Source organism: Vulpes vulpes, chromosome 4 (assembly GCF_048418805.1).
Source record: "Vulpes vulpes isolate BD-2025 chromosome 4, VulVul3, whole genome shotgun sequence".
In the NCBI taxonomy this organism is placed as follows: Eukaryota; Metazoa; Chordata; class Mammalia; order Carnivora; family Canidae; genus Vulpes; species Vulpes vulpes.
In genome coordinates this window covers 101,300,123-101,314,024 of record NC_132783.1, presented here as the reverse complement: position 1 = coordinate 101,314,024, position 13,902 = coordinate 101,300,123, and the positions used below count along the sequence as shown (strand labels likewise).

Below are 13,902 nucleotides of genomic sequence, written 5' to 3'. Positions count from 1 at the left end.
GCCTAGAGGTGCAAATACATCTTTGATGATTGATGAATGACTAACAAGTATGTGAATGAATGATCTCTCCAATCACGTTGCTTATTTGACATTCTCTTGCTTCAGTTTTGCTTATTTTGATCAGTGTTATTTGATCTTTTGGGGAAGGAAAATGAGACTACATTCTTCTAGAAACTTTGAGTGGGTTTTTTTGAAAACTATACACATTCCCTGCCCCACTCCCCATTATGATATGTTTGTTCCCATCCCATTGTAACTTACCATTTGTGCTAGTCATTCTCCAGTGGATTGTCCAGATTGCTCCGCTCACCACCACCCTGTTCTCTTTGCTAGGAGGCTGACCTCTATGGACTGTATCACATGTATTCCTTTGGGTCTGCCCATGTGGGGAACTAGCCCAGAAATCTGGAGAAAAGGCCAGTGCTTCCCCCAAATGACAGAAGTGTGGCAGTGGCTACCTTCCTTTACTGAAGGTCATAGTTCCTGATCTCCAGCTGCCAATCCTATCTCCTTATCTCTTTAGAGTGCAAGAGTAGGAACAGCCTCCCACAATTGCTAAACCTTGGCCAGTCCCCAACTCTTGATTCCTTCATCTTGCCTCACTTTTCTAAATAGTCCTTTTACTAAACCTTCTTCAAATTACTCCTTTGGGTTATGCCATTTCCTACCACGGGCCCTGACACGGATACACTACCTCACTGAGCCATCAAGGCAAATCTGTGAGGAATATGTGAACAGAGAGGGGAGGGAGAGAATGAAAGCTCTGATTTGAGATTAAAATGGTGATTCCTATTAAATCTAACTGGGGGAGGGGAAAACTCACATATGTGAATTTTAGGTCATTTCAGGAGAGCAAAATTAAGTAAAGATACTATCAGCTGGACCTAGAATGTCATTTTTTTCCCTGCAAATGCTTCTTTTTCTCTCTCTTGAGAAAGAAAGAATAGTAAAGTTTCACTGCCAGTTACTCTATTGAGCTTCTCCAAAGGTCAATATCTACTCTGACTAGATAAATGTTTGAAGGATGAATACCTAACTTTGAAATAAATAACCTATCCTGGAAAGGAAGATGGAGCAATAGAATCTTCCAAAATCTAGATACACCTGTAGTGGACGACTCTTATTTGATCTTTCACAACTATGTTATTATAACTTAGGACTTCCTTGTTCTTATATGAACTTTCCTGCCTCTCAAGAATGTGGTTTTCTTGGGGTAAGCACATGATTGACATAAGCCAATTAGGGTCTTCCCTGAAATTTTTCCAACTGGAACTGGAGAAAGAGATTCAGTTCCTCTGTGATTGTAAAGCTGGAACATGTGAGAAACTGGAATGAGTAGATGTATTTTCAGTTGTGTGGCCCAGCTGGTAGAATAAAATGGATTTGACCCATTTTCTAGAAGTGTAAGTGGCATCTAGCTTAATTTAGCAATCAAACAGCCATTTATTGGGAACATCATATATGCCCAGGAGAAGACACAGCCCACAGCTGCCAACAATCCAATTAGGAAGATAAGTTCAAGATCTATGAAAGAAAGTAAAAAAAATATATGGTATATAATTAAATTCTAATTAATGTGAGTCAGATAGCAAGTGCTACAAAAATTCTTAAAAAAGGAGAAATTACTTCAGGCTGGATTGGAAGTGTTGAGGAATGCCATTTGGTTTTTGGAAGATACATAGATTTGATGTGTTCAATGAGAGTGAAAGGGCCTTAATCTCGAGGGAAGCAGAGGCAAGGAGGCAGGAAGAGAATGGTATAAAAGTGTGAGGAGGGATCCCTGGGTGGCGCAGCGGTTTGGCGCCTGCCTTTGGCCCAGGGCGTGATCCTCGAGACCCAGGATCGAATCCCACGTCAGGCTCCCGGTGCATGGAGCCTGCTTCTCCCTCTGCCTGTGTCTCTGCCTCTCTCTCTCTCTCTCTCTCTCTCTCTCTCTCTGTGACTATCATAAATAAATAAAAATTAAAAAAAAAGTGTGAGAAAAGGGTTTTGGGAATGCGGAATATAAGAGAGTTTAGGACAGATTTCTATTGGTTTGAGAGCAAATTTGAGAAAAAGCTTTGATGCCAGATTTGCTCTTGGACATGAGTTGGCCACCTTGCTTTAGAAGCTAGAGGGCCCTGTGCAGAGGCAATGACTAATCTTGAGCAATGCTACAGATTGGCATCCCCAGAAAAGAATCAGAAATGTGTCTCAGATCAACTTTGCCCTGTTCTGTAAGGAGGTCAGATGAAGTTAGGAGCTCTTATTTCTCTAAACTGGTGCATCAAGATGGTGGTGACTCAGCCAGATGTGGGGTCAGTCTCCTAGTCCGTAGCACCAGAATGTTGACCTGAGAGGCCTGACAGACAGGTGAGTGCAATCACAGGCCTGTACAAACTATGCAATGAAGATTTGTCTCATATTCGGGCAAAGCAAGAACTATCACTGGGGAAATGGCTCTCCAAATTGAGGAGTATTAATCACCTAATTAACCGAAACACCTGCTCATAAAACTCATCCCACCCAGGGAACCAAATTAAACAAAGCATGAGGATGTGCCACACAGACTTGGCGGTGGCATCTGCATTCTTGGCTGGCTTCCTTGGGCACTGGGGCTCACAAAACTCTCCAGCCAGCTGTTGGGCTTGACAGAAACTTTAGAATACCACCCTTGTTTAGCAAGCAGTGATTAGTTCAAACTCAGAGAAACTCCTCTTGAAACTTACCTGGCATCATGGATGCCCCGGATATGCTGGGCCTGTTCTGAGTGTTTCATGCATATTAACTCTCTAATCTTGATAACAACCAAATGAAGTCCCCTATTGTGGCAGAAGCTAGCTTGATGCTCAGGGATCCAATTTCCTCTTTCTGGGAACACAAGAAGACTATTTCCCAGCCTCCCTCCCTGGCCTTCCTAGCAGTTAAGATAGGGCCATATGCTTCATTCTGACCATTCTGAAAGTTTCATTCTGAAACTTCATTCTGAGTTTATGCAGAAGTGATGCATACCATTTCCAGACTTAGTCTTTGAAACCTCTTACATAATCAGGCAGGCTTTCTCTCTTTGCCCGTTTGGTAGACAAATGGAGGGGATCCAGTGAAGAATCAGTGAGTGTCCTGAGAGATTGGAGGAGCCACAGAAAGGAAGACATAGGAATCCATGAATCACCACACAGAAGGCAATGACCATACAAGCTGTAATAAGAGAGTAACCTAACCCCTCCCCACTGAAATTTGGGGGTTGTTTCTTATAACAATTAGCATTAATTACCAATGCAATCTTGAAATTATGTTTTCCCCAAATCACACAGGATGAATCTTTGGGAAAGCTGTTATCTATGTGATATGATTTCAGAAACAGGAAATTTCCCCCTCTCCAAAATAATACCTCCTCCTATTGGCTAATTAATGAAATGGTTTTATTTTTTTATACATTTATTTTTTGTTGGTGTTCAATTTGCCAACATATAGAATAACACCCGGTGCTCATCCCCTCAAGTGCCCCCCTCAGTGCCCGTCACCCAGTCACCCCCACCCCCTGCCCACACCTCCCCTTCCACCACCCCTAGTTTGTTTCACAGAGTTAGGAGTCTCTCATGTTCCGTCTCCCTTTCTGATATTTCCCACTCATTTTTTCTCCTTTCCCCTTTATTCCCTTTCACTATTTTTTATATTCTCCAAATGAATGAGACCATATAATGTTTGTCCTTCTCCGATTGACTTACTTTACTCAGCATAATACCCTCCAGTTCCATCCACGTTGAAGCAAATGGTGGGTATTTGTCATTCCTAATGGCTGAGTAATATTTCATTGTATACATAAACCACATCTCTTTATCCATTCATCTTTCGATGGACACTGAGGCTCCTTCCACAGTTTGGCTATTGTGGACATTGCTGCTATAAACATCAGGGTGCAGGTGTCCCGGCATTTCGTTGCATCTGTATCTTTGGGGTATCCTCAGCAGTGCAATTGCTGGGTCGTAGGGCAGATCTATTTTTAACTCTTTGAATGAAATGGTTTTAAATAGTAACCCTAATTATCAGCCTTTTATTTATATCTTATTTATTGATTCAGTATATATTTACTGTGTACTTTTTGGGTGAAGATCATGTTATATGTTATAGTGAAGATAAGGTAAAACATGATTGTTACTCTTGTGGAGTCTTATTTGGGCAATAGATGTAAAACAGTCCATTAAGCAATAAAATAAATATATAATTAAAAATTATAAAGTGTTGAGAAGGGAAGGAACAAGGTGGTATGATAAAGACTAATTGAGGCTGGAAATATCTCAAAAAATGGCCATGGAAGGAAACTCAGAAGACAAGAAGAATCTAGCTATGATATAATAAGATAGGGAGTGGAATAGATCACTATTCCAAGAGACAAAAATGGCACATGAAAAGGCCCAATGGTATGAGTTCACTAGTTGAGGAACATAAAGAAGGGTACTGTAGATGGATCCCATAATATGAAGGAGACCTTTTCTGGGAAGTTCAGAATTATTTCTTCTTCACCATTGAACTGACCCCAGGTTATGTGAATACTACAATGAGTGGTATTACCCCTATCATTTGTGTGTACAAAGAGAAGCCTAAACTTTTGGACCAATCTGACCTGACATAGAATCAATTGCAATTCCAGGATATTTGTATATTAGGGACTAATAAAGGCACATTAATTAGGGGATTTGTATAAAAGCTATCTTGTATAGGTAGCATCATTTTTCTCCACAGTTTTAAGTTTTCAATGTGGCTACCAAATAAGGGATGAAATTGATGAAAATCACTGGTGTAGGAGGTTAAGGACCTTCTAACCCACTCTTGGAGCCACTGCCTCATTGAGTGATTATCTAGTCTTGGATAAAGAGAGTGCATTTCTATAAAATATTTTATTCCCAAGTTTAGCTAATGGCATTACCATCTACCCAGATGGCCAAGACAAAACCTAAACATCGTCTTTAACTTTCTCCTTTTATTCCTTTTAATTCATCCCATCCATCAGTTCACCAAGACTTCTTGACTCCTCAACCTAAAACATTGTGAGATCCTGCGCCAAATGTTCCCTCTCCTTGAATTTGTTCTGGCCATAATGGCCTCTAACCCAGGCTCTTTAACTGGCTTCCCTGCTCAACTCCTCCAGTCACTTTCCAGAGCCTTAGAGGTATTTCCATTACTTAATTTTTTTTTTTTTTTGTATTTTTCCTGGGTTCATTTTTAATTTATAAAGTAAGGAGAATCCTCATAGTGGGAATACTTCCAGGGCTCCTTCTTTTTTGTTAAAGATTTTATTTATTAGTCAGCAAACAAGCAAGCTAGGGAGAGGCAGGAGAAAATTGCAAGCAGACTCCCTGCCGAGCATGGAGCCTGATGCAGGGCTCGATCTAACCATCCTGAGGTCATGACCTGAGCCTAAATCAAGAGTGGGACATGCAACCAACTGAACCACCCAGGCATCCTCCCACCCCCGCCCCACCATGCTCCCTCTCAAAGCATATCCTAGCTTATGGGTTGAGATAGTAGATGTGAGCTCTTTTCTGTTTTCCCTCAGTTGGGGGAGTAGACTCTTGATGGTCAGAACCCCTTCCCTGTTGATAAGACAATCTGTTGGGGTGAAATGAAGAACTTAGGTCTCTTTCATTCCTGTCTCTACTCCACGCATGTTTATAAATTGACCTCAACAGGGACGCCCGGGTGGCTCAGTGGCTGAGCGTCTCCCTTCAGCTCAGGGTGTGACCCTGGGGTCCCGGGACCAAGTCCCCCATCAGGCTCCTGCAGGGATCCTGCTTCTCCCTCTGCCTGTATCTCTGCCTCTCTCTGTGTGTCTCTCATGAATAAATAACTCCCCCCCCCCCCCAAAAAAAAGAAAGAAATTGACTTCAACAGTCTCTTGGCAGAGTAGCAGTTTTTCAAACCTGGCAGGATCCTAGACTCTAAGAGGAGGACTTCAGCTGGCTGGAGGAGTCCGGATTGTGTGGTGTCTGACTTGAATCAGTCAAGGGTAGTCTAAAGGGTAGTCTACAGGGTAGTCTAAAGGGTAGTCTAAACTACATGCATGGTAAAGAAGGATCTTTGTCTCTACCTTTATCTCTTGCTTCACTTTTTTTGCAAATCTTTATTCCCACTTTGGCTCAGCCATAGAGAATTAAAATTTCCTGAACGTGTTTACCATCTGTCAAGTTATCCAATTCTCTTCACAGTTTCTACAATGCCCTTGCCCACCTCATTTGGTGAAACTGTCCTAGTCCTTTGCCATGCAGCTAAAACATCTCCACCTCTGTGAAGCATTTTATGCTTCCCTCCATTAATACCCTCCCTGTATTATAGACTTCTTCATTTGATTTGTGGCTAGAAACCTCTATTCTTCACCCTTTACACTAATATAATTATCTACTTATGAATATTCCTCCTGCCCAACTAGATTGTGAGTCTCTTGACAGATGGAATGTAATTGATTGAACTCCTTAAGGGAGCTGTCTATCCTCACCGTGTCTCATTCTTCTTTCTTCAATCCATCCATTTCAGAATTTCTTCTCAACACTGAAATTGTTGTTTTCAACGACCTCTCCATTTTTCTAGTTAATTAAAAAGTCTTAGAGTCATCCTTCATTTCTTCCTTTTTTTTTTTTCATACACATCTAAATAATCAGCAAATCTCATTTATTTTTTCTTCAAGTCCAGAATTTAATCATCTTGTTTCATGTCTACCATTGCAACAAATGACTGTTACTTCTGGCCTGGATTCTAGCAATCATCTCCTAACTCCTTATCTCCATTACTCCCCACCTTCTATAGCCAACCTTTACTGACCAGGCCCGCATTGTTAAACTATGCATCAGATCACATAATTCTTGTAATCCAAAGCTTCTTATAGAGACTTCTGCTTCTAGATATGATGGAATAACAGAAACTAGATTTAGCTTTCCACTTTAAGCCTATAGAAAACTGGAACAATATATAAAAAAAGATGATTTTTAAACATTGGAAATTAGGAAGTATATGACTACTCCCTGAAATGGAAAACAAGTCAGGTCAGCTATACAATTATGGCACCTTACTTCCTATAGGTAATTTCCAGGCTGCAGTACAGGGATGAGAACTCAACATTCTAAGTTGAGCAGGCAGAGATTGGAAAGACAACTGTGCCTGGCATTGTAACATTGTGTAATTAAGAGATGGGAGCTGAACAGAAGACGATTCTAGGATCTACTGAGAGATTCCCTTGAGGCTTTGGCTGAGTATTTTTTTGTGAGAGAAAAATACATCGGTCTCAGGAAAGAACCATCTGACAGGAATAGGCTGAATCATTCCCATAGTTCACATAAGACTGGGCATAGTTAGTGTTTTCACCAGCCACATTGAAAGAGCCTCATCAGAAGAGTATTACCTTCGCAATGGAGCTGAAGGCACTTTGGACCCACCCTAAGAAAAGCTTAAAAACAAGTCTCAAAAGGCTCCAACTAATTCTATGTAACTTAACTGTAAGAAGAATAAAATCCATGCATTTTAAAACAGTAGAGCACCCAACAACGTAAATTTCATAATGATTGCCATCCGTTCAAAAATCACCTGGAACATAAAGAAGCCTGAAAAATATCGCAAAAAAAAAGGAAGAAAAAAAAAAGAAAATCAACAAACAGACACAGAAATGGTAGAGATGATATAATTAACACCTAATATAAACATAACTTGTATATTTAGGAAACAGGAAAAAAGGAAGATAGAAAAAGCAAATGGAACTTCTAGAGATGTAAAATATAGTATCTAACATGCAAATGCACTGGATGGTATTGGCAGCAGGTAAAATCTACCAAAATGTCTTGTACTCAGAATTTATTTAAAAAGCTCTTATAGCTCCATAATTAAAAGACAAATAGCCAAATTAAAAATAAACCTAAGACTTAATGAGACACTTCACCAAAGAAGGTAGATGAAGAGATATAAATAGCAAGTAGACATATGGAAAAATGCTCAAAATCAGTCACAAGGGAGATGCAAATTAAAATCACAACAAGATACCAGTGCATAGCCATTAAAATGACCAACATCAAAAAGAATGAAATTATTAAGCCTTGACGAAAATATAGAGAATCCAGAGCCCCCATTCAGGGCTAACAGGAATAACAAGGGTACAACCACTTTGGATAGCAGCTTGGCAGTTTCTTGAAAGTTAAATATATACTTATCATATGACCCAGTAATTTCACTCCTAAATGCCTGCCAAAGAAAAAGGGAAATATATGTCTACACAAAGTCTTGTATAGCAGTATTACTCATAATAGCTCAAAATTGGAAACCATCCATATGTCTATCAGCTGATGATTGGATAAAAAAAAAACCCAAAAATAAAAATGATATATCCATACAATGGAATATTACTTACTAATCAAAACAAACAAACTCCTAATACATGCAATTATGTGGATGCAGCACAGAATCATAATGCTAATTATAATGATCCAGATACAAATATAAAGCTACATATTGTATGAGTCCATTTACATTAAATATAAAGAAAAGGAAAGGTATAGATATAGAAAGCAAAAAAAAAATAAAAATAAATAAAAATAAAAAATAAAAAAAGATACAGAAAGCAAATCAGTGGTTTCCTGGAGATGGAGGTAGGGTGGGATGGGCAAGGGAAATTAACTGCTAATAGGTATAAGGGAATTTGGGGGGTGATGAAATTGTTTTAAGATTGGACTGTGGTGATAGTTATTCAACTATATAAATTTACTAAACTAAAAAGTCAACTGGACTTAAAACTATTTACTGTATTTAAATTATACCTCAATAAAGCTTTAAAAAAGGTAATTGTTTAAATTACAATAACAGCAAAGTACCAAGGAGTTTATAATATATGCAAAAATATAGGATATGAAAATAATAGCACAAGGGGCAGGAGGAAGGTAATGGGAGTATACTGTGCTAGGTTTCTATATTATACTATAGGGAAAGTGGTATAATATTATTGGAGAGTAGAAGATATATAACTAAAAGCCAGTAGAAGAAATAAAATGAAGTGATAAAAATTTCTCACTGTATCTAAAATAAGAGAATAGGAAAAAAAGCAAGAAAGAACAGATGGGACAAATATTAAGCAAATAGCAAGATGGTAGACTTAAATCCATATGGCCATAATCACATTACATATAAATGGTGTAAACAATCCAGTTTAAAGCCAGAGACCTCTGGGATAGGATTAAACAAGGCAAGACCCAACTGAATGATATCTATAATAAATCCTCTTTAAATATAAAGGCACAAAGAAAGTAACAGGAAAAGAATGCAGTATGAGAACACTAGTCAAGAAAACCTAGAGTGGCTATATTAATATTAGAGAAAGTAGAATTTAAAATAAGCATTATTTCAAGTGAATCAGAGAAAGATAATTATATGATTCTACTCGTGGAATTTAAGAAGCAAAACGATGATCATAGGGGAAGGAAGGAAGGGAAAAGTAAAATAAGACAAAATCAAAAAGGGAGACAAAACATAAGAGACTCAACTCTAGGAAACAAACTGAGGGTTGCTGGAGAGGAGGTAGCTGGGGGGATGGGGTAGCTGGGTGATGGACCTTAAGAAGGGCACTTGATGTGATGAGCACTGCGTGTTATATACAACTGATGGATCACTAAACTCTACCTTTGAAAGGAATAGTATACTATATGTTAATTAGTTGAATTTAAATAAAATTTTAAAAAACAAAAAATAAAATAAGCATAATTTCCCTGGATAAAGAGATGTTTCATAATGATAAAGGGGTTAATTCAACAACAGAACTTAACAATGCTAAATATGGATGTACCAAACAACAGAGCTTCAAAATACATGAAAACAAAATGTAGTAGAGCTAAAAAAAAAAAAAAAAAGAACAGACCAATCCACAATTATGTTGTGGGTATCAACATTCTTATCTCAGTAATTGCTACAAGTAGACAAGAAATCACTTAAGATTATGAAACTTTAAAAACACTAGTAACCAAATAAGACTAATTGACATTTAGAGAACTCTCCACCCAACAACAGCAGAATGCACATCATTTTCAAATCCTTTGGAACATTCACTAAAATAAACCATTGTCTGGATCATAAAGTAAGGTACAATAATTTTAAAAGCATTCAGATTGTATAAAAAGATTCTCTGACCACAATAGAATTAAATTAGAAACCAAAGACCCAAAGATATATGGAAATCATTTAAAATGTTAAAAATTAAAGATTGCTTTTCTAAAAAAACCATGGTCAAAGAAGAAATCACAAGAGAAATTAGAAAATATTTTGAATTCAGGGAAAAGGAAACACTACCTCTGAACATTTGTAGAATGAAGCTAAAGCAGTGTTTAAAGGGAACATTTTGGCATTCAATGCTTTTATTAGATAAGAAAGAAGGATGAAATTCATAACCTAAGTTTTCACTTTTAGAAACTAGCTAAATAAAGAAGAGTTTGTCAAACCCAAAGTAAACAGGAGGAAGGAAATAATGAAGAGCAAAAATCACAAAATTGAAACAGGAATGCAATGGAGAAAACTAATGAAATAAAAATTTGTTCTTTGAAAGGATAAATAAAGTTGAAAATCTCTAGAATATTAATCATGAAAAAAAAAAAAAAGAGAGAGGACATAAGCCATCAATACCAGGATTGAAACAGGAGACATTTCTATAAAGCCAACTAACATTAAATGAAGGAGAATATTATGAAAAGCCTTATGCCAAACATTTCATAATTTAGATGGAATGGACAAATTTCTTGAAAAACACAGACTACAAAACCTCGTTCAAGAAGAAATAATCTAATTAGCCCTACATCTATTAAAAATTTATTTTATTTTATTTTTAAAAAGATTGTATTTATTTATTCATGAGAGACGGAGAGAGAGAGGTGCGGGGAGGCAGAGATATAGGCAGAGGGAGAAGCAGTCTCCATGCGGGGGGCCTGACATGGGACTTGATCCCAGGTATCCAGGATCAGGCCCTGGGCTAAAGGCAGCACTAAACTGCTGAGCCACCCAGGCTGCCCTAAAATTTTAATTCATAGTTTAAAAACCTTCCCACAAAGAGAATCCAGGTTAGAGTTTTCCTGGCAAATATGACCAATTTTACACTTTACAACTTTTCAAGGAAATAGAAGAGAACACTTTCCAACTCATTAATGAGGTTAGAATTATCATGATATCAAAACCAAAGACATTATAAAAAATAAAAATTATATGCCAATGTCCCTCCTAAATATTAAAAATCTTTTACAAAATATTAGAAAAATGAAATTTAGTAATAAAAAAGATAATACATCATGCATGACCAACTAAAGTTTACCCCAAGTATGAAAAGTTGGTTCAATGCTTGAAAATTAATCAATGTCATTTAACTGAGTATTAAAAAGTTGTGTAAAAATGAAAAAGCAGAGTGTAAAACATTAACAGAGTGTGAAAAAAAAAGAGCATATAATCATCTAGAGAGATGGAGAAAAAAAACAATTGACAAAATTTCATATCTATTTATGATAGAAATTCTCAGAAAATGGGAAGAAAGATAAAACTTCCTTAGCCTAATAAAGGACATCTACAAAAAACTCTACAGTTAGCTTGTGGAGGCCTAAAATTAAGGCCTAAAATTAAGGCCATGCCACCTAAAGTTTAGCATTAGCACAAGTACAGCCATCCCAGGTCCCTAAGAATAAGAGCTGAAATTTACCTTACTTCAGTTACAGGAAGAAAACAGCTTACAGCTTAAAGTCCTAGAAAGCCCCATATTAGAATAAGAACAGAGCCCAAGCCAAGGGCAGGAAGCCCCTATTAGAATAAGAACAGAGCTCAATGCCCTTGAAAGCCCCATATCAGAATGTAAACAGAACTTGAGGAATTGCTCCACCCCTTCTGGAGGTCCCCTAGACCAGCCCTTAAAACTAAGCTGAAACCCACCTGGGGTCCAAGTCCCTGCTCCATTATGTCGGGTACACTTGGACCCAAGCTCCAGCTTGCAAATAAACCCTCGTGTGTTTGCATCGGTGTCAGCTCCTTGGTGGTTTCTCAGATTCGCGATCTTGGGCACAACATTTAGGGGATCATCCAGGATCCAAGAGACCTCCAGGACCCTATCCGGAGGGTTTCACCCCTGGTGAGTGCACTCAACTTTTTCCACCTCTTGCGCACATATGCTCTGAGAGCTCTAAACTGTACTTTTACCTGTAGGGATTGCAATCTGTATTGGGTCAACATTGGCTTAGGCGGATGCGCTGGCAGGCTGTCGACTGGGGGTTTGAGGAGACGTCCCTTGCCCCGTCTGGAGGACGGGGTCCTCATCTGTAAGAAGGACCGAGGTCCTCACCTGTAAGGAGGGCCGGCTGCCAGCCCTTCCGGTTACTTTCTGTTTTGTCTCCACAGCTGCACTGGAACGTTTGTCTGTGTTACCATGTCCTTGTTAACTGTGCATTTGTCTGTGTTACTGTGTCTCTGTTAAGTGTCATAACTGTTTACAGAAGGAGACAGAGATTTCAAATTTATTGCGTATCAGAATGGCCAACCTTTGACGTGGGATGGCCCCGAGAAGGAACTTTGCACCTACCTATTATCTTACAGGATAAGGCCGTGATCTTCAGGGACAAATCCGATGGCCACCCTGACCAGGTGCCCAACATCCTGGCCTGGCAGGACATGACTGATAATTCCCCTCCTTGGCTAAAACCCATTTTACCCCCCAGAACGCACAACTTGGCTGAAGGTAAGGAGAGACTCGGGTCCACCGCCAGACTCTAGGGGCAGGTAGGCTGCCGCGGGCAAGCCTACCAATCTGGCCAAGGTATATGATGTGAGACAGAGTAAGGATGAGAGTCCAGCAGCCTTCTTAGAGTCATAGAGGCTTTTAGGCAGTACACCCCTATGAACCCAGAAGCCCCAGAAACAAAGGCTGCAATTGTCATGGTTTTTGTTAACCAGGCTGCTCCGGACATTAAAAAAAAATTGCAAAGAGTACAGAGACTAGGAGAGAAGAGCTTGCAGGACTTAGTAATAATAGCAGAAAGAGTCTATAATAATAGAGAAAGTCTGGAAGAACAACAAACCAAACTAAGTGACCAGTAGACCCGAAACCTGGCCAAGATCCCGCTGGCCACAACCATGGACGACCCACGGGAAAGATGGAGGCACCTCAAGAAGCTGGCTTAAGGGACAGGTAAGGAGGATGGCCCTGGTCCCTATCGGGAGCACACCTAAACTGAACGAAAACCAATGTGCTTATTGCAAAGAAGAGGGCCACTGGGTGAAAGACTGCCCTAACAAAAGATCTAAGGCCCCTGCCAAGATCTTGGAAATGGAAGACCTGGACAATTAGGGGAGTCGGGTTCGGCACCCCTCCCCGAGCCCAGGGTAACTCTTAGAGTAGAGGGCCAACCTGTTGAATTCCTAGTGGACACTGCGGCACAACATTCGGTTTTATTACAACCCCAAGGGAATTGGCAAACAAGACTTCATGGGTGCAAGGGGCCACAGGCACCAAATAGTATACTCCTGGACTACCTGAAGAACTGTGGATCTCGGCATGGGCCGCGTATCCCACTCTTTCATGGTCATCCCTGAGTGCCCCTACCCATTGTTAGGTCAGGATTTGCTTACCAAGATGGGGGCACAAATTCGCTTCTACCCCGAAGGGGCAAAAATCCTAAACAAAGAGGGGCATCCAATTTAGGTGCTTGTCCTGAGTTTAGAAGACGAATATTGTCTCCATCAAACGCCCTCAGCCCCAATGACTGACATTGACTGTTGGCTGAAGGAATTTCCCCAAGCGTGGGCAGAAACTGGGGGAATTGGGCTGGCCGGGCACCAACCAGCCATAACTAAAGCCGGGGGCAGACCCTGTCAGGGTCCGCCAATACCCCATGCCTCTCGTCTCCCTAACCCAGACTGGGACCCCTCTCTGCA

The 13,902-nt window shown here is 39.6% G+C and overlaps 1 pseudogene; it reads left to right on the top strand.

The window, feature by feature from the left end:
- Positions 1-13,902, top strand: part of LOC112928027 (large ribosomal subunit protein uL18 pseudogene) — a 44,878-nt pseudogene that overhangs the window by 3,977 nt on the left and 26,999 nt on the right.